The following is a 25456-nucleotide window of genomic DNA, read 5'->3' on the forward strand; positions in this document are numbered from 1 at the left end:
AATCGCCTGCATCGGGATCAGAAGCACTGGGTTAGTAAATAATGCAAATCTCCAGGTCCGCCCCAGCCCCTCACAGTCAGAATCTCTCCGAGCGAAATTTAGGAATCTATGTTTCAATCAGTTCCTTAGATGATTGCTGTTATACACCGCCTGACTTCAGTACCGGCTAGATTATCAGGAGGAACTTACTGCCAGGGCCTGAGAGGTCCTGGGACAAGTGATGAAATAGCATGTGGAGTCTGATGAATTTTCCATCAGGTAGGTGAGATTTAAGATGTTCTTCCTTAGCTCACACCAAGAAATCCAGAGACGCGGAATGAATGCACTTCTTCTTTCTTATGCTTGCGGGAGGTTGGCGAAACATTAGTCCTATCCTTTCGAAAATTTCAGAACAAAAAAAGAGTTTTGCACCGTGTGGACTAGCAGTAGAATGCTTACGCATTACAGAAAATAAGCCTTGTTTACTAACGGACATCCCGAGTGAGTGCTCGAGTTTCCAATGCAACCAAAATTCTAGCAGAGCCTCGCTCTTTATAGAGGAAGGTACGTTAGCTTTCAGGTTCATAAACTTTAAATCTACCAGTAGGTTTTCTAAAATAACTGTCGTTGGAGCTCTGGGAGTCATTTTAAGGCAGAGAAAATTCTCTGCTTTGAATTTCTTTAGGGCTCTTCTTACAAAGAGGTCAAAGTGGCGGATGTGTTGTTTCCCGTCTGCCCAGTGGACCTGGGGTGGAAGGGTTGTTAGCCAAGCTGAGAGGTGAGCTAAGGGAGGCTCAGAGGGCTAGACCACCTGACTGAGGGCATGTGGTCGTGGAGTGGAGATCAAATCCAGCTCCACCACCTAGCCATTGAGGGCCTTCTTTACAAGACAGGATTAATGACATGGGGCGCTCAAGCCAAGTGGTCTTCTAGCCAATTTATACCATTCTCTTTGTCTTTTATTGAGCTTCTGTCTAGAGCTCAGCAGTTGGTCTTTTCCCTAGCTGAGTTTTTTTTTTTTTTTTCCTTTCTTCTTTTAGAACCACAGTAACAAGGTGAGAGTGGAGGAAGTAGGATAATCAGGGAAGAGCCCGTCATAATGGGAACATGTGTTTGTATCTCCTTCCTGAGCCCTTTGTCCGTGCCTTGCTCTAAGCCTGTGAGCTTGGCCTGATAGTTGGCCACACTGCCTGTCACTCAGGTGACCCTCTGAGGCTGCAGAATTTGAAATCTCTCTCTCTTTCACTGTGTGAAGGTGGCTTAATGACTGATACACTATCAATCCAGAAAGTGCTGGGTCACAGACTTTAGCAAGTGTTAGGCACTTGCCTCAAAGCAAAAGATCATGTTGATTAACATTAACTCATTAATTAACTCATTAGCTTACTTGCCAGACATTGCATGGGGAACTCCTACGCGGCGGGCGTTTTCCTGAGCACTAGGGTTTCAAAGATGGGCAAGGTGTGGGTTCTGCTGTGAAGATAACTGATCAAAAATAAAATCAACAACTCTGATGCACTCTGGAAAGTGGTATCATGGGCATATGCCTGGAAGGACATAGAAACATACGCCTTCTCCTACCTGGTGGGGATGGATAGGTTGGCAAATGACATTTTTCACACATCCTTGAGCATATGTCATGTAAGATTTGTGGCAGGCGGCCGGGCGCAGTGGCTCACACCTGTAATCCTAGCACTCTGGGAGGCCGAGGCGAGCGGATTGCTCGAGGTCAGGAGTTTGAAACCAGCCTGAGCAAGAGCGAGACCCTGTCTCTACCATAAATAGAAAGAAATTAATTGGCCAACTAATATATATAGAAAAAATCATCCGAGCATGGTGGTGCATGCCTGTAGTCCCAGCTACTTGGGAGGCTGAGGCAGGAGGATTGCTGAGCCAAGGAGTCTGAGGTTGCTGTGAGCTAGGCTGATACTGCGGCACTCACTCTAGCCTAGGCAACAAAGCGAGACTCTGTCTCAAAAAAAAAAAAAAAGATTTGTGGCAGGGTGGGGTGAGAGACAAGGTGAGAAGGCAAAGCATCTCTGTGGACAGGGCTCAGGTTCTCTCCCTGACTGGGTTCCTGGTGGGGCTGAGGAACATGGCAGACCAACCCCAACACCCAAGAAGGTGGGTGGGCAAGTTCAATGTGAGGGGCTCCTCCCCCTGGAGAGGGTTGCTGGACACAGCCAAGCCTTCCAGACTGCAGAAGCAGATCCTCATGTCACCTCCCATTGCTGTCCCAAAGGTCCTTGGCCAGAGTAGAGGTCCTAAGTGAATCTGAGCACCAGTTCCCCTGAATCCACTGGCAAGCCCATCTGGCCAGGCCAGAGGAGGACTGTGGGCTGGATCCGGGTTGGTCTAGATGGCTTCTGCAGACACATTCTCTGGGCTGACACCATCTCCCACTATGTGAAACTGTCTTCTTCCACTTTCCTCTTTTACTTTCTTTCGCCAACACAAACACATCCTGCATGGCCCAGGACTGACCCAGTTTTAAAACTGAAAGTCTTGTGTCCCAAGAACCCCTCAGTCCGAGGCAGCCTGGGATGGTTGGACATTCTGTGGTCCCTCCCTTCATGCTCCATGCTTCTTTGCACACATCGGCTTCCCTTTATTTGCTCCTTGCAAAGCCAGCACAGGCTTTGTGGCTCTTGCAGGGCAGGTGGTACGTCACCACTTTGCAGTGCCTGCCTAAGCCACCCGCCCTGCTGGGGGAACTCCTGCTTACACCTCTCTGTTATTCTAAAGACTTCCTTTATTTTTATTTTTTTAAAAATTTATATAAATGTATGGGGTACAAGTGTAATTTTGTTACATTGATATATTGCATAGTTGTGAAGTCAGGGCTCTTCCTGTGTCCATCGCTACAGTAACGTACAATGTACCCATTAAGCAATTTCTCATCATCCGCACCTCCCACCACCGACCCTTCCCAGTCTCCCTTGTCTATCAAAAACCCGTGGTTAGATGGCAATGTCTTAACTGTGTGCATGTTGTGAAGCCCGAGGGTCTCTTCTATCCTTGTCCAGTGGAGTGCTAACTTTCTTTCCTTTCATGCAACATTAAAGATCTCTTTTCTGTAGAGAATGCCTCCGCCTTCCTGGGGCAGATTTGACAAAGGGTGGATTCTATTTGGCAAACAGTGACTTGGGGTGATTTGAACTCTAACCTGTTTCTCTCTCTCTTTCTCTCCCTCTGTCCCTCTCTCTCCCCCTCTGCATTTATGTGGCTCCACAGAGTGGGTGTGGCTGGCTTGCTTTGCCACCACCATGTGGGAGTGCCTTAGCGGGACAGAGCGCCAGGCTGACCCAGAGGCACCCAGCTTTCCTGTGTCTGCACCCTTCCCGTGTCTACACCCTCGCCCACCTGATCTGCACAGGGATGATTTCTTTAGCAAAACACACTGCTAGTGCCACAGCAGGTGTATTGGCTCCCAGGGCTACTATAACGAAGTATCACAAACTGGATTGCTTACGAACAACAGAAACTTATCCTCACAGTTGTGGAGGCTAGAAGTCCAAAATCAAGGCGTCGTCGGTAGAGCCATGCTTCCCCTGAGATTCGGCAGAATTTTTCCCTGTCTCTTCCCAGCTTCTGGTACTGACTGGTAATCCTTGGTGTCCTTGCAGCACTTCGATCTCTGTCTTTATCATCACGTGGCGTTCCCCCTGTGTGTCTCTGTCTCTGTGACTCTTCTCTCTTTTGAGATTAAGGGCCCGCCCTACTCTGGTATGACCTCATCTTAACTAATGACATCCGCAACAGCCCTATTTCCCAGAGATGCTGTAAGGTGGGACTTCAACATGTCTATTTTGGGGGCCACAGTTCAACCTAGAACAGGGTTGAAAGAAAATGGGAAGGGATGGGTGGGTGGTGGCCACTTCCTTTAAAAGGCGGCTGGGTGTACAGAGGACACTGAAGCTCTTAGAGTCTCCCCTCAGGCCACTTAACTGGCCTTCTGGGAAGCTCATGTTCTGTTCTTGCTTTTTTTGTTTTTTTTCTTCTTTTATTTTGTTTTTTGCCTTCTTGTATCTGGTCCTGTCCTTCTCCCTTCACAGATGCTGCTCAGCTTAAAATGGGGCTAAGTCCTGACAAACCCATCACAGGCTGAAAATATCACAGGTTGAAATGCATTTAATACACCCCACCTGCTGAACATCCTAGCCTACCTTAAATGTGCTCAGAATACTTACATCAGCCTACAGTTGGGCAAAATCATCTAACAGAAAGCCAATGTTATAATCAAGTGTTGAATATTCCATGTAATTTATTGAGTACTGCACTGAAAGTGAAAAAAAAAAAACCAGAATGGTTGTACCAATACGCAAAGTATGATTTCTACTGAATGAGTATCACTTTCACACCATCAGAAAGTGGAAAAATCCTAAGTTGAACCATCATGAGCCAAGCATCTTCTGTAGTCTCCTCTCCTGTGCTGAGTCAATCTTCCCTGGTTGATGGAACTGTCATCGGAGAGATTTATGACAGTTGAGTTCCTCTTGAAGAACCTGTCTTTAAGCAGATAAGGGGAATTCGGAAAAAGCATCTCCCTGCATTTGCTGTTTTTCAAGTGCCTTCAGCACAAAACAATCAGAACACTAATGCGACACAGTTTGGGGTGGCGCGTTCCGAACTCTGTCACAGTCGTATTCTGGGGAGGCATATTTTGGTGACCGACACACATATGTGGAATCCCACTCCACGCCCCTTCCCTCTTCAAAGCTGAGCAGTCACCCAACAAGGAAAACGAAGACACTTGGCAGCTGTTCTAACAATGGCAGGGCCATTGCTTGTGGCCCTTTCTTGTGGCCATTGCTCAAGCTGGAAGAGACTCTTTACGTTTTGAAAACCCCCAAGTCCTGATGCAACCCACAGGTTCTAGATGCAGCCAGGGCCTGGAAAGCAGCAGTGGCTTGCCCAGGGCCGCGCAGTGATTGTTGGCAGAGCCCGGAGCAGACGAGAACTTTCCCATGGTGAGCTCGGGCCTCCAGCCAGAAGCAGAACAGGCTTCCTCTTGCTCTGACATCGGCATTCCTACCCCTCAGCTGGGAATTTTATCCTCTTGCTGCTCCACCCTCCCTGCTCTTACTCATCCTGCCAGGTAAGCCCAAGCATCACCTCCTTTGTGGCGTCTTACTCAACGCCAACCTGCCTCTTCCCACGTTCCCTCAGCCCTTTGTCGCTCATATCAGAGCAGTTCTCACATCCTGTGACATGGATTTGTCTGCGGGCCGGTCACTGCCACTTCTTGTTCCCTGATAACCTGCCTCATGCTAAAAAGATTTCAGACAGATGTTTCCCTGGCTGTTCCAGGGGTTCAACAGTGTAGCCCCTGCACCTAGTCCAGTATCAGCACATAGTAGGTGCTTCATTGTTATTTTTAGAACAAAAGAATGCATGGAGCTTGGTAGAAGCAAGTAGGTACAACATCTCAAAAGTATGATCTTGCAGATGACCTTTTAAGATAAACCTGTAATCAACGTGATTAGTATAGAATCAAATAGACTTTGGTTGTAGGAGCTAGACTCAGCCTGCAGACCCAAGGTACGACTTGCACATCCTTGCTTATGGGAGGCCAGCAAGGAATTTTCTTGTGAATGATCTGTGGGGGCCAGTCCTTCACAGGGCCCTGAGTAAGGCCTTTTGCCTTTCAGTGGGGATCGGACTGATGTATAATGTTAGTAACAGCTATCCATCTGGAAGGGGATGTTGCATGACTCAGCTTCCAGGCTTGACCTTCCCTTTTGCATAAGGAGTTTGGGGTGGTGATCCGAGGTTTTTATTTTCCTTTACAGTTCCTTCACCAGCCTTTGACACCCACAGCTTGCTGTCACTGCTGGTCTGCTGGCCATTGGCCATCCCTTCATTGAGGCATTGAGCTTCTGGCTTCTGGTCTTCTTCTGTAAGCCAGTTCCTATCCCTGGCTGGGCAACCTTGATGCCCACGTGGATGATGTGCTCAACTCCACAGCCTCAGTGACTTCTGCTTTCTACCTCCTCTCAGGAAACATCCGCATGGTGCTGTCACCAGGAACTGTTTTGCTTCTGCCTTTTACCTCTTTCATCATAGACCTTGTAGACCACTTCTCCACCTTCCCGGCCATTGCCACCTCCTGGCCTCATTCCCCTTCCTGCAGAGCCTGGAACCCATGGGCGGCTCTTTCACGAGGGCACTGAAGGAGTCAAGTTGGATGGTGCCCCTGGGTGGCAAAGGGTCTGGAGGTGGAAGTGGGAAGTAGGGAAGAGGAAGCACCTTCTCCTCATAGTGCCGAGGGGCAGTTCTACTCTGGGAACAGTGAAGTGAGTTATGGGAATCTTTAGGCTCCTACTTGAAATGATCTTTCTCTGTCTAGGTAAAGCATTACCAGGAAGGGAATCTGAGAATCCTCGCCCTGGATCTGGTCTAGGCAGCGAGTTTTTCCCAAGGTATGATCTTGCAGATGACCTTTTAAGAATGATCTGGAGATCCTTGCTCAAGGGCAGATTCTCACACCCACCCCCAAAGCCTCCTGAGTCAGATTCTTTGGGGATGGGCCTAGGAGTATGTATTTTAAACAAAATTCAATGCGATCATTATCTACTTTAGGGTTTGAGGATCATTGATTTAGATTAGCCAGACTCATCTCCTGTAGGAGGCATTAAAAATCTCTGTCACCTCCCACTCCCACCCCCGTGATTGCCTCCACCTTGGACAGAATTCCGACTTGCCAGGCAGTTGTGATTTTTCTTGGAAGCCCCTTGGGACTAACTCCACACCCTTCCCCGAAGGGCCTAGAGTGGGACGCCCATGCTTGGCTCAGGAACAAACAGAAATTCCACCCCAAATCCCCATCTTCTTCCCTCTCACCTCCTCCCTGTGTTGAGAAACACTTTCGGTCTCTCCCTTCTGTGTGCTGGTGGAGGGGGCGTCCGTGTGACCAGGAAACTGATTACTCTACCGGGGCAGGCACCGAGAGATAAAAATCCAGTCTTTTATAACTTTTAAAAATCTGCCTCAGGGAAAGGACAATAAACTGGGACTCCCTGTACTGAGAGGACCTTGGTAGTTCCTTGTCCACACTGAGATAAATCACATTAAGTTCCCCTCTGAATACAGTGGTTCTCTCTCTGCGTGGTGCTTTCCAAACAAGACTCCACCACCCAGTGCTGTTAGGATGGGACATTGCTACTCCTTTCTGGGACAGCTGGTTTCCGTCATTTGAAACAGCCCAGGGTTTGAACTCAGAGGAACTGATTCAAAGCCAAGTTCTCCTTTACCTGCTACGTGTGTGACCTTTTCCAAGTCGCTAAACCTCGGCTCTATTTCTTTATCTCCGCAAAGGAGAGAATACTAGTCTTCCTTACTTTCTCGTAGGTCTTTTGAGGTCAAATGATTCTTGTTTTGAAAAGGGTGGAGCTGTGAACTGTTAGGAGCAGGAGTCCACCGATGCGATACCTCAAGCACCTCCACCAGGGGCTCTACCTGCAGCCAAGTAAAAGAGACCCTACAGCTGAGCGGCCTGCAGTCCCCAAACACTGGTGAGGACCTGAACGCCGTCATACTCGCAGTGTCACACTGCCTGGCCCTATAGGCAATCAGTGGAGTTCCAGGTGGCTTTAGCACACCTGGTCCAGTGGGTCAGGTCTCGTACTCAAGCAACCCTGTGAGATCAAGAGGGTTGGACTTCCCGTAAGGCGGAAGGAGAACTATTCCTTCCACCACCCTCCAGGGACTGAGCTCTAGACTTTGAACTTAAACCTGCCGGTTTGTATTAAGAGATAGGAAGCTACTCATTCAACTTTCCCACCGTTTCCAAACACACTAGAGCCAGGTGTGGGGTTGGAGGGCAGAATATTGGATTTTAAGGGACTCCTGGCTCAGCCTGTGACCTCTCCTCCATACCCTTCCCTCATCAGAAGTGCCAGGGCCGACATGGGTTGAGTGCGTTCCCAATCCTTCGTGTTTGTATTTTTTAGAGATTCACCGACTGCCTGATGGAATAATTTCAGGAGCCGTGGCAGGGCTTGGTAACATAGTAGAGGAACCGGCCCACTTGGCTATTTGAGAGGATTTCTCTGAAACTGTTACCCAGTTAAACAATTACATCTCCTGACTCCCACCCAAGCTGCATGGGCCAGTGGCTCTTTTTAAATAATAAGATCATGTCCCTCTCCTACATAAAACCTTCCGGTGGTTTCTCATCACACTTGGGATACAATCTCAGCTCCTTACCCCAGCCGTTGCGTGCTGTCTGCACCCAGCTCACCCTCCTCCCTTCCCTCCCACACCAGCCCCCTTCCTGTTCCTCAGACAGAAACTCCAGCCACGATCGATCGTTTCCACCCTGGGCCCTTTGTAGTGACTGGCCCTTCTGCTTAGATTTCCCTTTGCACCAACTAGCTTTTCCTTGCCTTCAGATCTTTCTTTATACATCACCTCCTCTGAGAGGCCCTCCCTGATTCCTCAGTCTAATGTTGCTTCTATCACGTGACCCTACTTGCATTCTCTGCAGAACATGCATCACGCCGGCACTTTTCTTGTTTCTTTTTTTTTCTGTCTATTTCCCTTAGAGCAGAAGATAGAGGTCTCATGTTCACCTCTATAATTTCTACTCCTACCGTGTTTCCCCGAAAATAAGACCTACCCATAAAATAAGCCCTAGCAGGATTTCTAAGCATTTGTGCAATAGAAGCCCCATACAGAAAATCAGACCTAGTAATGGGCGTGGCTACGCAGCGTGTCTGCACAACCCTTGTATTTCGTCGTGGAGCGGTAAAGAAGATGAGCAGTCCTTCTCATCTGCCCCATAGTGACAGCTACTATCCCAGAGGTGACAGAAAGGTGAGGGCAGCCCCACCAACAAGGACGACTCCCCCTGCCAGGTCCCGGCCATCCTGTGCGTGCTGCAAGCTGAGGCTTTGAGGGGAAAATAACACATCCCCTGAAAATAAGCCCTAGGGTGTCTTCTTGAGGAAAAATAAATATAAGACCCTGTCTTATTTTGGGGGAAACACAGTAATACAGTGCCTGGCCTGTGGGAGGCCCTTAGGAAATACTTGGTGTCTATCTAGATAAATTGCCCTTAGAGCCAGAAACTCTAATTGCAGGCCTACACCTCACTAGCTGGGTGGTCTGAGCCTCAGTTTCTTTTTTGTTAAATGGAGATCACAACACTGAGCTTGGAGAGTTATGAATAGTTAACAGGAAGAAGTACGTACAGGTGTCTTGGACATAGGAGATGATCATTAAATGCATACATACAGACAGACATTTTCCTTCCCTCTTCTTTCTCTGGCCCTGGCTCTGCCGCTTGTGAGGCTCGTGGCCTTGGTGAGTCATTTTTGTTCTCTGGGCTTCATGAAAGGAAGGGACTGTCACCACAGTGACAGCACTGTGATCGGCACAGACAGTCGGGCTGGGTTTGCTCTCTACCAGGTGGAAGGAAACCAGGCCCCTCTTTCCCCAGCAGCGTGGCCAAAAGGCTTCCCTGAGCTTGAGCAGAGATGCTCCACCCCCGCCTCCACGGGCAGGTCGGGCAGGTCGGGGAGCTTCAGAAAGGAAGCTGGGGACAGAGACCACCCTGTGAATACTAAGCAGGATCTTAATTTCCCCTTGAATCGGCAAGCTTTCTATTATGGGCCTGCTGTTGGCAGATGGGGGGGAAACCTTGATGGAGGGTGAGTTAAATATGGCTGGGATTTACAATGGAATAAAAGGTGCCAGATTAATAGGGTTTCTTTTCTCTGAACCATAAATTGGAAGCCCCAGTGCCTGATCGGCTATTAAATCTCCAGTCCCTCGGGCTTCTAGATAGAGATTTGGGAGCCCCAGCTGGCAGCCGAAGGTTGATGCAAGTAGTGATCTCACCACTGGCTTTGCCCTGTGAGGGCTGTGGGTCGAAGGGCAAAGGGCTCACCAGGTCTGCATGATGACAACGGTGTCCGAGGTGGCTCCCAACACTGCTGCAAGGACCCATTAGCCTTTCCTTGCATCCTCTCAGGGGACGACCTGAGCTGAGCAGGTGATAGTGGGTGACAGGCAGGTGTACTTGATCACACTCTGGTAGCCCTGCCTCTCCACTCTCCTCTCCCTCCCCTGCATAGATGGAAAATGGCCCAGAGCCTGGAACCCTTGTCACCCTGGTAAGCCCCGGGGGACATTTCCTATGGTAAAATACCCTCCAGCATTTTCAGGAGCAGGGTCTGGGTACACTGCAAAGGGCTGAGCCCTCACTTGCTTGAAGTCGGGTAGCAGAGGGGCAGGGAAGAGGAGGGAGGTTGGTCTGATTGTTGCTCAAGGCTCTCTCCTGCACTGCGGCCTGAGAACCCCAGGCACTAGATCGAAAGGCAGGGAATCCACTTCATTTAATTGTCACAGTAAACTTTGAGCTAGGTGGCACGGCAATCGATTTCATTTTAGGAATGAAGAAACCAAGGTCCAATTGGATCAGATGACTTGCTTATGGTCACATAGTTGAGCAAATGCCCTGAGGTTAACAGTCAGGTGGGGTCCACCACCTCTGCTGGTGTCTCCACCATTTTCCCGGTGGCTTCCACTGTCTTCCTGACCAGACTTGGAGCACTCCCAGCTCTTCTCTGAGCAGCAGTTATTAAGGCACTTTGGCTAGAGCCTCCAGGGACGTGCAGCAGAATATTTATGTGCAACCTGCTTTTTTTTTTTTTTTTTAATGTCAACAATTCAACTTACTTTTTGGCTTTTTCTTTGCTGCATTAGAAGTCAATTTCTCTTATGGACAGGAAGGTGACCTTCCCTAGAATGAAATACAAACATTTTTCCTGCTAGCCATTGTGATTTTGAAGACCAAGCCCTCCTTTCCCTAAAGCAAAAGGTAGACCCTTTATTGAGGGTGTGTGTGTGTGTGTGTGTGCACTGGTGCACACACTAATTATTTAGAATAGCATTACCATTGCATTCAGAGGTCTTATTTAAAAAAAAGAATAAAATAAAAATTTGGAGTGGAGGGCAAGGTAGGTCTTTTCTGGAATCAAGGAGAGACTGGAAAAGAAGGAAAAGGGGGTAAGATCTGGCACCAGGATTTCTGCTGAGCCTGGGTTGTGGTTGGAGTGGAACAGCCACCCAGAGTGTCAACCAAGAGGGCAGGGAAGACCACTATGAGGGTACCATTTGAGTTTGTAGGAGGTGGTCTGGGTCAGGGTCATTGCCAGTGGATAAAGCACCTGACATTCCCCCACTCATATGAGGCGGAGTGTCATATTATCTGCCTCTAAAGTCCTCATTAGCCAACAGTCCAGTGACTTGCCCAGGCTGCAAGTCTTTCTGATACCACCTTCTTGGTATCCCGTGAGTGGGTCTCTTTGCAGAAGTCACGAGTCAGCTATGACAGTGGGAAGGGACCCTGATCACACAGCAAGGACACGAGGAGTGGCTGCTACACCTATTTGATGGGGTTAAGCTGAGCAAATGAAGGTCCAGGGAGTTAAACATGTGAGCCTTGATTTCCTAAAAAGATGACCTCATCAGAGTTGATAAAATTATTTTTTGGTGATGTTAAATCCAATTGTAAGGGTATGAAGGGAGCTTGCAATTTTGAAGAACCCAGCTGCAGATTATTTTATGAAATAAAGAATCCTTTTGCCATGAGCTGAGTTCGTCCCTGTGATTTAATTTAAATGAAACCTTGTACAAACCCATGCCTCTTGGAAAGTGGATTTTCCCAAACCTAACGGGTAATGCAGCCACTCACAATCTCCTCCCATAGAGGAGAAGCAATAGTGCTTTGGACAAGGAGGAGGGAAGTGTGTCCCAGGGAACCCTCCCACCTTCTCTCCTCTACCTGCATTCAAGCTGGAATGCTTTCGTGAGGTTTTCTGGGGCCACACTCCTCATAAGTAAGACTCAATAGGTGTTGCAGTTATAGAATGTTGGCAGTCATCTGGTCTACCCTCTCATCTGTCGTAGCAATGTCCTGCTCATGATAAATGGCCACTTGTAAAATACGACCACTGGGTCTCATTTGACTTTGGCTCTCCAGCACCAACATCATTTGACAAATAGCAGGTGCTCAATAAATGTTGACTGAATGATTGAGTAAATGAATGAATATCTCCCAGCAGCTACTTGGACACCTCCAGGGACAGGCAGCTTGCTATCTCACAAGGCAATATGCTCTTTTTGTAGATCTCTCTGATGATGAGGAGGTTGTTTAAATTGAGTCAAAGGCTCACTCCTTGCAAGTTTTCTCCAAGGTTCTGCTCTCTGAAGACAGTAAAGCGTTCTGTCTCCTAATTCTCTCACCGTAGCGTTTGTTGTCCTGTTCCTTCTGGTGCTCTTTCTTCATCCACCAGTGGACCTCATGCTTCTCCCTGTTATTCTAGAACATATCTTGAGAGCGTTCAGCTCATGGCTGCCTTGTTAGGGCAGTGCTTGATGATTCAAACCTTTCCTTTCCTTTTGGTTCTGTTGAATGAACATGTCTTAGGCACCATTCTTTCCCAGCCAGCTGCTATTGCAGAAAACTAACTAAAAGAGAAGCTATCACTGGTGGTGATGTTATCAGTGATGATTATTTTCTTCTTCACATTTTCTTGTTGTGACACAAAATGTTTACAATGAAAATGCGTTATTTTAATAACCAGAAAAAAACTCCAACGCTAAGTCTGTTGTGGGAGAAAGATAATAATAATATGCTTTATAATAAAGTGTTGATGAATACTCTATCATTGCCCTAGGGAAACTTTATCAAATATCTACTAAGTACCAGTCACTGAACTAGTAATACAGAGATGAACAAAAATAACCCTTTCATTTAAGTGGCTCCCAGCTTATTTGCTTAAACAATGATGCCCTGTGTAAAGAGAATGCCCAGCTTGCCATGGAAGCACTAAGGAGTGGCATTGAAGGTAAACAGGGAAAGAAGCAAAGAACTTTAAAAAAATAGGTGTTCAACAGGAAATGAGTTTTGGGGTAAAGGGAAAACTTCTGTTCTGGGCTCACAAATTTTGCTGAAAAATCAACTCACAATAAAGCAGATTAATAAGAGAAAAGAAGCTATTCCAATTTTATTGTTACCTTGTACTCAGGGAAAATAAGAGTGATTGTCTAATATCCCAATAAGATCCAAATATTTAAATATCTTCATTTCAGAGGAAAGGGGGGAGATGGGGAATATAGGTAATTCTGTTGAGGGGCAATAAATGATTACTAGGGAGGATGAATGGATAGGGGAACAAAGATTGTCTTATAAATGATTCTCCTTGGAAATCAAGTGAAACTGAGAGACAGACATTATTTTGAAAATGGATCATGCCAGATTTGATTGCATTCTTGATCTTTACTGTAATAGATATTGAGATAACAGGGAGGGGAAGGTAAAAACAACTGTTTCTCTTGATGGGTCCCTCTGGTCTTTATGGAGATAGACGGAAGTTACCTTCCAATGCCCATTGCTCTCTAAGGGTGTTTAATTCAAAATACCAAGGAGTCATATTTTGGGGTGAAATTTTCTGTCCTCCTTCATGAGGAAGAGATATCTAAGCATGAAGACTCATTGATATGTGAAAGACTGTGACCCCTTCGGGGAATGAGGGGGCAATAAAGACTTTCTCAGACAAGCAAACACTGAGGGAATTTGTCAAGACAAGACCTGCTGTGCAGGAAGTATTCAGAACTGCATTAGACATGGATCAGCACAATAGACACCCACCAGTGTAAAATCATCCAAAAGATAAAGGTCAAAGCCAAGATACCACAATGGCTCAATAGATAAAACAAAGCAACAAAGTTCAACTCAACAGGATGAATAGAAATCCACCCCATTTATCAATTCTTTCAATAAATTAGAAATGGATTGAACTTCCCACTGAAGAGACACAGGCAGGCTGAATGGATAAAAGAAATACAAGCCAAGTACCTGCTGTTTCCAGGAAACAAATCCAACCCAAAAGGACTCATTCAGACTCAAGGTGAAGGGATGGAAAACAATATTCCATGGAAATGGAAACCAAAAGAAAGTTGGTATGGCAGTATTCTTATCAGATAACATAGACTTCAAATCAATAAAAGTAAAGACAGACAAACATGTCATTATATAATGTTAAAGGGAGCAATTCAATAAGATGACATAACAATTCTAAATATTTATGTACTTAACACAGGTGTGCCCAGATTCATAAAACAAATCCTGCTTGATCTAAACAAAATGATAAACAGCTGCACCATAATAGCCAGGGACTTCAACACCCCTCTGACAGAAGAAGACAGATTCTCCAAACAGAAAAGAAAGAAATAAACAACGAACTTAAACTGAACTCTAGAACAAAAGGGCCTAGCAGACATTTACAGAACATTCTATGCCAAAGCACTGAATATATGTTCTACTCATCAGCTCATGGAACATTCTCTAAGATCAATCATATCCTAGGCCACAAAACATGTCTCAAAAAATTAAAAAAAAAAATAGAAATTATATCATGCATTTTCTCATACCACAGTGGAATAAAATTAGAAATCAACTGCAACAAAAATACTCATCTCTACATAAAGTCATGGAAACTAAACAACCTACTGCTGAATGATAGTTAATAGGAAATTAAGATGGAAACCAAAAGATTATTTGAACTAAATGATAAAGGGAACACAAGTTATCAAAATCTGTGGGGTACAGCTAAAGCAGTCCTGAGTGGAAAAGTCATAGCCATAAATGACTATATCCAAAAAAACAGAAAGACCAAAATCAACAATCTAATGGACTGTCTCAAGGAATTGGAAAAGGATGAACAAACCAATCCCCAACCCAACAGAAGAAAAGAAATAACCAAGATTAGAGCAGGACTAAATGAAATTGATAGTAAAAGAACTATAGAGAAGATTAATGAAACAAAGAGTTGGTTCTTTGAAAAAATAAATAAAATTGACACATCTCTCATTAGATTAACCAGAAGCAGAAAAGAAAGTACTCTGATAAGCTCAATCAGGAATGAAAAACAAGAAATTACTACTGATACCATGGATATACAAAATATCATCTCTGAATACTATAAGAATCTCCATGCACATAAACTTGAAAACATGGAGGAAATGGACAAATTCTTTGAAACACACAGCCTGACCAGGCTCAATCAAGAAGAAATAGAATTCCTGAACAGACCAATATCAAGTAACAAAATTGAAGCAGTAATAAAAACAATCTTCCAACAAAAAGGAGTCCTGAACCAGATAGTTTTACATCTGAATTTTACCAGAACTACAAAGAACTGTTACCTATCCTGCAGAAATTATTCCATAACATTGAGAAGGAATGAATTCTCCCCAACACGTTTTATGAAGCCAACATCACCTTGATACCAAAGCCAGGAAAGGACTCTACAAAAAGAGAAAACTACAGACCAATATTCATTATGAATACAGATGAAAAAATTCTCAATAAAATCCTAGCAAACTGAATTTAGCTTCTAATTAAAAAAATAATACATCATGACCAAGTGGGCTTCATCTCAGAGATGCAAAGATGATTCAACATACACAAATCTATAAATGTAATTCACCACATAAATATAAGTAAAAACAAAGACCATATGATCTTCTTAACAGAGGAATAGGGAATTCCCAACACAAACAATCTCAAATCCCAAGGCCTTACCGAATAAATGAGAATCCCACAAATGAGACCCAAATTCTCAAATAAGAACCAACATCTCCTAATCCAAAAGAGAATGAACTCCCCAGGTCCCCCAGTTCCACTCAACTGTGACTTCCACCCCAAATGGTGCCTACAAACAAATGCCCTGCCACAGGGCTGGAAGGTTTAAAAACCTTCCCCAAATGGATGGAATCAAGGATCTCAGCGTGCACACTGGGGAACTTAACAAAATGGCTGAGGGGTTGTGGCACTTCCCAAACCTGTTTCCTTTTTCTCAACAAGGTTCAGGTTGTATGAAGCTGCATCTAATCTGGGGAGGAAGAGATGAGAGTTCCCTGGAGCTAAAACAGGTGCTGGCAGCTACTGGGACAGTCCCTTACTCTTTCACCCCAGGAAGATACTGCTTCTACCCGCAAAGACCCGTGCTTTGACCAGGGGCTGCTCCCCACTTCTTCCAGCCATGGCAATTGTCATGGGGTGCTGTTCTGCCAGTGTGCTGATGGGCCCACCCAGGGACACTATATTCTGTTACCAAAAGTTTAATACTTGTCCCCATGGCTGAATGAAGAATGAGGACAAGCAGTTTGAGGAAAAGGAAAGCGAAGTTCATTAACTTGCTGGCAAATAAGGAGGATGTCAGACTCTCATCTTTAAGTATCCATTGTCCTTCCTTTTAGCAGAAATACAGTTTTTAAAGGGGGGGCGGGTTCCCAGCTTCAGGCTGTTGCTCTTTAACTATAGCATCTTCAGCAAAGATGATCTGTGTCCTCTGTCTGGACAATTCTGTTGAGCCATGTCCTGTGGCTTAAGATACTAGAATACAAAGAACATTTTTCTGCCCATTTGATTACTGGCTTCAGTCAGGAATGCAGGTTTTAATTCTCAAAAACAGTCGGGGTGGTTTTTAAGAGACAGCTTGTAATACATTTTGCCATTTTTTTTTCAGGCCCTGACTTCTATTACACTGTGACTTGGGAAAATTAACTTCTATGAGGCCTAGTATTCCTGCTGAAAATGCAGATGATAATAATCCCCATCTCACAGGGTCTTGTGGAGATCAAACGAGATAATAGATGCAAAAACACTTTATAAATTGTAAATTGTTGAATATTTTCTCACTAGTCCTCTCATGAAGAGGGCAGGGATGGATCTCACTACTGCATAGAAGAACTGAGGGTTAAAGGGATTCAGTAATTTGCTGCAATTCTCCTGTGAGTCTAGGTTGGGTCTGGCCACTCAGCAATATCCCCACACTGTCTGGGCCAAGTATGCCCTGCCTGCTATATCCAGACCCAGAATCCACATAAATAAAAGCAAAATCCTGGGCGAGCCTCCTCCTGCCACTTTGCTGGATTCAGAAATAGGAATAATTAAGCCAGAAACTTTATTTTAACAGGCCTGAGGTCAGGCTCAGCATTCTGCATCCTTGGTCGATTTCCCCAGGATTTCTTTAGCTAATCTGGGAGAGAGGAAACTGTCCTGCAGTGGTTCATTTGCATCAAAACCACTGTAATTTGTAAGTAAATGGCATTGCTTTTAAATGCAAAGGAGCATCCTTGAGTTGACAGAGAAGACTGTCTTTGATTCTTCAAATAACTGCAACCCCTAATGTTCTGGAAATAATCTTTCCTTCTCTCCAATTACTTCCCTCCCAGGAGGAGCTCCCTTAACCCCTCTTCAAAATATAGCCATTAAAGTTGTTTTTTTTTCCCAATCAAAGACAACTCTTCTTGCCTGCAGGGGGACTTATTTGAGGAAAAATTCCCAACTGGGAGGACACATTAAGATGCTACTAAGTGCAAAGCAATGGGAAACAAAGAAGAGTAAGACTGTCCCAGCCATTAGGAAGTTTGCAATCTTGGGAGGGTGATAATGCTCCAACACATGCAATAGAAGGCAGAATATTGTTACTGCCCAAAGGGTCCCTGGCCTGCTACCCAAACAGAGACCAATATACTGAGACAGCAGGAGTTATAGCAGAGGAATAGTTTACTGTTCCATGGTGCCAAGTGAGGAGATGGGAGAAATTTCTCAAATTCATCTCCTTGAGAATTTGGTGGCTAAGATTTCTAAAGGTGATTCAACACACAAAGGGTTAGGGAATTGGGTCTGCTGATTGGCTGACGATGAGCTCATAGGGTTGGGAAGCAGACATTGTCTTCTTGCCTGAGACACTTCCCTGGTAGTGGGTCACAGGACCTGTTGGATCAGTTCCCAGGCATGGCCACTGGTCTGGTTGATGTCAGTTGGTCCCTCTGAATTCAGAGTATGGAAGTCTTAGGTTTTACGATAGCCATGTTATCTATAGAAGTGACTGAGGAAGTCACAAATCTTGCCTCGTAAGGACACATGACACTTAAACAGCAACCAGTTTTAGTGGTAGGTGAGCTAGGGAACAATGGCTGCTTAACTTTTAGCTATGTTTATACTTCTGTAGAAATCAAACTTTTATCACAGTTTCTGTCTTATGGCCTTATGTTATTTTAATATATAGGTGGTTTTGACGTGGTATTTTAAGAGAGTTGCAAAGTTCTTCATAACTTAGGATCTGAACCTGCTTGGGAGATTAGGAAAGATGAGGACAGAAAATGGTTGTTCAGTTGGACCTCAAAGGCTGGTATGATTTCTCCACCAAGACAATTCTCTACTGTCCTCCACCCCATACTCACCTCACAATCTCAGTCCAACAGCTTTGCTCAATGTTTGATTTTCTGTACTTGAGAGTGAAAGCATCTCTCCCTCCAGAAGTCCACTGGAAAGGGAACTTTGCCATCTAAGGTGAATTGGTGCATGCAATTAACTAGCTCTCTCTTTTCTGGCATTTGTTCTGTGTATTCTGAGCCTCAGTTCTTCCCCGCCTTGAGCAGTGCCCTGAGTGCTAAGGACAGACAGTCAGAACTAGGCATGGATTGGATTCTACGTGGTGGCCCTAGCCAGCTGTGAAACCTTGGGAAGGCTGTTAAATCATCTGAACCTCACACTCCTCATCTGCAAAAATGACAGTGATAAGGTGTGAATGTTTGCCAACTCCTCCCCATTCATATGTTGAAATCCTAACCCCCCAGGGTGATAGATTTAGGAAGTGGGACCTTAGGGAGGTGATTAGGTCATGAGGGTAGCACCCCCATGAATGGGATTAATGCTCTTATAAAGAGGCTTGAAAGAGATCCCTTGTTCTTTCCACCATGTGAGGATGCAGTGAGAAGGCACCATCCACAATTCAGAAAGCAGCTCCTCATCAGACACTGTATCTGCCTTGATCTTGGACTTCCCAGCCTCCAAAACGGTGAGAAACAAATTTCTGTTGTTTATAAGCCAGCCAATTTATGGTATTTTGTTATAGTAGCCCAGACTAAGATGGAAAACTGGTACTAAGAAATGGTGGTGCTACAGTAACAAATTCCTGAAATGTGGAAGCAGCTTTGGAACTACGTAATGGGTAGAGGCTGAAAGAGTTTGAGGCCGTGCTGGAAAAGCCCTGCATTGCTGTGATTCTGGTGAGGGCTCAGAATGAGAGGAGGAGAGCTGCAGGGAAAGCTTCAGTCTTCTTATAGGATGGTTAAGAGGTCATGAACAGAATATTACTAAAAATATAGACTGTATGGGGTATTCTGATGAAGTCTCAGACAGAAACGAGGAACATGTTATTGGAGACTGGAGCAAAGGTGATCTGTGATATACGGTGGCAAAGAACCTGGCCGAATTGTGTTCATGGTCCTAGAGTTTTGCAGAAGGTAGAACTTTTAAGCAAGGAAATCGAATGTTTAGCTGAAGCTATTCTTAAGCAAAGTGTTGAAGGTGCAGTCTGGTTTCTCACGACTGCTTATAGTAAATGTGAAAAGAGTAAAGTTGCTTAATGACAGAATTGTTAATCAAAAGGGAAACAGAACTTAAAATAGCCCCCAAATTCTCAGCCCATTTATATTGGGAAAACATGAGAAAGCACTTTTAAGAGAGAATACAAAGGTATGGTCAAATTTGATGAGGAAATGAGTATAAGTCAGCCACTGAAATAGAAGGCGGGATGTATTCCAAATGTGTTTTGGAGATCATCAGGGCTGCATTGTTCCCATTGCAGGCCCAGAGTGCAAGAGCCTGCAAGGAAGAACAATTTTAAAGGAGGGGCCACATGCTGCCCCTTTCACTACCTCCTCAGGGGCTGCATGCCCTACTCTCCATTGCTGTGCAGGGCTCAGTCATCTTTGACACAGTTTCCAATATTACACCCTGCCCAAATGGCTCCCACCAGTTGGCCAGAGAAAAAACTTAGAGGCATCTCTCCTGCCTTGCTGGCTGGGCTCCCTGTTTTCCCACCACATCCTTTAGAGGGACCATTTGGATATTTGCTCAAGAACTTAAAAGTGACCCCCTCTCAGTCACAGCATGACCTCCTGGAACTAGTGCCTGCTTGCTTTAAACCAACCAATTAAATGTCCCCATGGGAAACCTGCTCTCATGATACCCTGGACCCAATAAAGGCCTTGGCTCACAGGTCCCTCTTCTCTGGGCCCCTTCTCTCTGGCTGTGCTCTCCCTGATCTCCGTGTGTATGTGACTTCCAGGCATGCAGGTACCCTCCTAAGGTCTGTAAGTACTAACAACTCTTAAACTTTCACATTAGGGTTATGTCATTGAAGCCATACCTGTAGTATGACCCCTGATGGTGACGCTATTCAGAGAAGACTCACATAGGTTGATCTCCTGCTGGAGCTTTTGTGTGTGGGCCTCTGGTGATTCCTGGAAGCAATAGCTACCAGCTAAGTCGATAGAGAAATTTGAAGCATTTCGTTCAAAACAGCCCTCCCATACATATATTGAAATTGTGACCCCCCCATGGTGATACTATTAGGAGGTGGGGACTTTTTGGAGGTGACTAGGTCATGGAGACAGAGTCCCCTTGAATGGGATTAGTGCCTTTGTTAAAGAGACCTGAAAGAGACCTCTTGCCTCTTCTACCATGTGAGAACATGGCAAGAAGGATCTAGCTTTGAGTCAGGAAGTCGACTCTCACCAGACACCAAGTCTGCCAGTGCCTTATCTTGGACTCCCCAGCCTCCAGAACCGTGAGAAACAATTTCTATTGTTTATAAGCCACCTAGTCTATGATACTTTGTTATAGCAGCCCAAACAGACTAAGTCAGACAGTAATAACAACTACTTTACCGAGTTAATGGGGGTGTGTGGTTCATAGATATAGAGCAATTAGAAACTTCTTGATACAAATTTTCAGTTTTCCTTTGTAACTGTAAATCATTAGTTACATTGGGTGTATTAGATCAGGTAGGCCATGCTGGCACAAGGATTATTTTGAGCTAAAGGCCACCGAGAAAAAGCAGACACAGGACGAGTGTTCTGCCGTCCCCCTATCTACCTGAAAATGGAACATAAATTCTTCCTGTGAATGTATCCCACCCACCTCGATTTCTGTACCAGGAAGGGGAGAACAACCTCATCATCAGAGATGAGATGGCACTGAAAATAACTTACGTAAACAAGCCTCACTAAATAACCCCTATCTATCCTTAGTGTCCCTCATACATTTACATTACCATAATTTACCACCCCTGAAAAGTCCAGAAACTCCTTTCCTTTGTCTTGTCACTCCTCTACAAATTTATCTCCCTTGTCGGAAGGGTACACAAGCCTCCAAGCCTTATTGCTTCTTTGACAGTTTTTCTCTTTCTTAGGAAGCCCTCCTGTGCAATGTAAAACTTTTAATCTCAAATAAAATCTATATGCTTTTCTCCTGTTAAACTGCCTTTTTTCAGTTTATTTTACAGGCTCAGCCACTAAAATATAAGAGGCTAGGAGAAAATTTTTTCCTTCCCTATACTCATTTCTTGGGTTTGTAGAAAGATTTTTTTCCTCCCAAGCATTTGGTACTTGGTGGTTGATAAATAAATGCCTACTGACTGGATGAACGCCCTCTCCCGTCTCTATGCGTTTGCATGTGAATTTTTTCTCATTTGGAACATTGGTACCTTGATCCCTCTTTCCCCATCAAAATAATCTGGTTAGCTACTAAAATTACTTTAAAAGTAGCCCCTTACCCTACTCCTAGCTAGATAGCTCTAGTTATGGAACAGGAAAAGGGAAAAGAGATGAGAAGACTTATTTTTCTGGAATGTTCAAACATAATCACTGCCTCTCCCTGGGAGAAGTTGTCCTTCCTTACTCTATTAATGACTTGACCATGTGACTTGCTTTGCCTAATAAAATGTGAACAGCAGGGCCGCATGCCATTTCCAAGAAGGAGCTGTAAGAGCCAGCGTGTGGATCATCATTGTCCTAGTGTGTTTGGGTTACATAACAAAAATGCTGTAAACTGGATGGCATAGGAACAACATTTACTCTCACGGTTCTGGAGGCTGGGAAGTCCAAGTCAAGGTGCTGGAAGATTTGGTGTCTGGTGAGGGCTCATTCTTCATAGACTATATCTTCTCAGTGTGTCCTCACATGGTGGAAGGGGCAAGGCAGCTCTCTGGGGTCCCTTTTATAAGGGCATTAATCTCATTCATGAGGGCTTTGTTCTCATGACCTAATCACCTTCCCAGAGTCCCTATCACCTAACCATCACCTTGGGAGTTAGGATTTCAATGTATTGGTGGGAACATAAATATTCAGAGCATAAAAGCCGTATTACCTTTCTCCTGTTTCCCTCAGCCATGTTCCTTCACCTGCCTGGATCCTAGAGAGAGAATGTGGTGTGATAGTTTGGATGTGGTCTGTCCCCACCAAAACTCATGCTCACGTTTCATTGCCAGTGCCACCGTGTTGGGTGGTGGGGCCCAGTGGGAAGTGTTTGGGTCACAGAGGTGGATCCCTCATGACTATATCAATGCTGTCTTGCAGGAGTGCATGAGTTCTTACTCTTCTGAGGATGGATTAGTTCCCGAGAGAGTGGATTGTTATAAAGTGAGGACACCCTTTGTGTTTGGCCCTTTTGCCTATCTCTGCTACCCCTTTGACCTTATGCCATGTTATGATGCAGCAGGAAACCCCTTGCCAGAAGCCAGTGCCATGCCCTTGAACTTTCCAGCCTGCAAACTGTGAGCTAAATAAACCTGTGTTCTTCATAAATTACCCATTCTCAGGTATTCTGTTATAGCAACTTAAAATGGACTAAGATACATGGGTAGAGCCACACTGACCCACAGTGCACATGTGTGAGTGAGAAATAGACCTTTGAGAGTGTAAGCTCCTGAGATTTAGGGGTCATTTGTTACTGCAGCTTACTCTGACTGGTATAGCATGTTTGTTGCTGTTCTTAGTTTGCAGTGCTGCCCAGCCCTCTTCTCCCATCTTTAATATTTTCTGAATCTACATCTCAAGCCACAGTCCTCATCATGTGGACAGCCTGCAGACACCTCAAACACAGTATGCACAGAACCAAACTCACTATGTTCCTCTCCCCAAAACATGCTTCATTCTCATCATGCCTTTCTGTATCCACAAAACCAGCTGGAAAAGTCTGAGATGTCACTGAGGCCATTTCCAAACCCCTCATCCTGCTGGGGGCTGAGTTTGTCACTTCTACTATTGAAGTGTCTCGCACTTCTGTTTCTCCTTTTAAAGCCCCTAATTGCAAATCTGGCATCTCTTTTGTCACCCTAATGCCTGCAAGAGCTCTATAGCCAGTCTCCTTGCCTCTTGCCTTTTCCCTAAGATTGGCAGGCCCAGGGTGAGAATATGAATGGAGATCCAAACGCGGAATGTCTAAATATTCAAAGGTTATAAATCAAGCCAAAGAAACTTGCTAAACAGATTGCATTCTGGCCTTCTGCCTTAACAAATATACCATCATAATGACCTGGAAGTCTAGATTCAAATGTGAAATGTTTGGACTCCTCAGAGTCACAGGACGGAATGTGGAAGGGTGGGAAGCACTGCCTCCTGGCCCCCCAGCCCATTGTCCATGCCCCCTTCTCTTCCCAGCCCCAGCTCCATCCCATAACAGAAGAGGACTTGCACATAGTTGCGAGAATCATGGGCTTGCATGTGTCAGATCCGTTCACACTCCATACAAGCAGCCAAGCTGTAGCCACCTCCAGGCCTGGGGTGAAAATGCGAACGGGACCATCTACACTTAGGATGAAGGACCAGGGAAGAAAAGCTTTTGTGCCATGGAAGCAGGCCTGGAGCCACGTGTGCAGGAAATTCCAGGATCCTGGACCAACTGGGCAGTGCTTTAGAGGGAAGGACACAGGCTTGAGAGATCATGCCCTCGTGGCTCCACGTACTTTGCCCCACAGATAGAAGCATGATTTGAGATGGGCCGGAGTGGGAACTTCTAAACTGTGGGGCCCAGGGCAGGGGCCTCTTTTCCTGGTTCTAAGAACAATTCCTTAATTCATAGTCATGCTCCACATTTATCAAGCCCATCTGATGTGCTAACCGTTATTCTAAATTCTTTGCCACTGGAAAAACTCAGGCACATCTCTCTTTTTATGTTATTTCTATTTCAGCATATTATGGGGGTACAAATGTCAAGGTTATGTATATTGCCCTTCGCCCCCTCGAGTCAGAGCCTTAAGTGTGACCATCCCCCAGACGGTGCACATCTCACTCATTGGGGCACATCTTTTTTATTTAGGATTGGATCTAGGCAATTTGATCTCAGATACACTGTACATAATGTGCTACAGTGCCACTAGAATCACCTTCTAAGTCACAGATCTAATTGAGTCACTCTCCTATTTACCAAAATGCAGCGTTACCCAGAGAGGGTGGTATAGTGGAAAGAAAACAGATTTGGAGCCGGAAGATTTTGGTTTCAATGCAGGCTCTACTGTCTGCTAGCTCTGTCTCTTAATCAAGGAATTTTGCCTTTTTATAAAATTAGGAGAGTAACAATAGTCCCCCATTGGGAATTGAGTGGGTAGTGAATGTGAAAAGCTATAGGCCCTATTATTAAGCCTGTTATTATTAAGATTATAAGTCCAGTTACTGTCAAGATACAAAAATTACCCTAAAAGTTTTCGGCATTAAAGAACTATTACTATGCTCTTGGATTCCATGTTAAGAATTTCAGCTCATCTTTAGATACTCCTATGTGTATGCATGGTGCACATAATAACTTTCTGTTTGGTTTTGTAGGAAACTAGATCATAGCACTGCAAAATATGCCTCTTTGGCATAAGGGTTATTTTGGTCTGATTGTTCTGGGAAACTGCAGAAACAGGAGAAGCTCTGGAAACAGAGTAGAAGTTGCCCTTTTGTAAAGGAAATGTAAATCTATAAAGGAAATCTTCATTTCTAAGGGTGTCTCCTTCTCTGAACCAGGAAGAGAGGCAGGACTCTTATCCATGGAGAATGCACAGACTTAAATCTGCATTAAAAACCTTACACTTGACCAGGCTTTTCATCTTCCTACACCTTTCTTGCTTTGTTTCAGAAGAATTCAAAGCCAGCTCTTTGGGGTTTACTTATTCCTCTGGGTATCTCCCATATATATGGGAGATATATATACTTCTGTTTGTTTTTCTCTTCTTATTCTGTCTTTTTTTTTTTTTTTTTTTTTTAAATAAGGCACAGTTTGATAGCAGGTGCTAGGAATTCAGAACACATTGCTGCTGGCCCTTTCTAGTGGCGATTTCACCACATATATCTGTCTTTTGTTACAGGGGTCTGTCCTAAGAACTATGAAGGGTAGAGAGAAAATTATTTTTCCTCCCCTACCTTTTTCTCTTGTTAATCTGTCTTTAGTTAGTGCAATTTACAGGGCCACAGCTGGAGAACCTAAGATGGGCAGAGGGGAAATATTTTCTCCTTTTCTGCTGAGCTTTCTGAGTTTATTTCTCCCCGTTGCACCCACCCTCACTCTTACGCCCCTTCCCACTTTCAGCCTGGTGCCTCGCCTAGCAGGAACTGAAAAGCATGTGTT

General features: G+C 44.9%; 1 pseudogene; it reads right to left on the reverse strand.

Moving 5' to 3' along the window:
• Window positions 1-2927: 2927 nt before the first annotated feature.
• LOC142864041 (uncharacterized) lies at window positions 2928-3039 on the reverse strand (annotated as a pseudogene).
• Between the last annotated feature and the right edge of the window lie 22417 nt (window positions 3040-25456).

This window comes from Microcebus murinus, chromosome 23, assembly GCF_040939455.1.
Source record: "Microcebus murinus isolate Inina chromosome 23, M.murinus_Inina_mat1.0, whole genome shotgun sequence".
NCBI lineage: Eukaryota > Metazoa > Chordata > Mammalia > Primates > Cheirogaleidae > Microcebus > Microcebus murinus.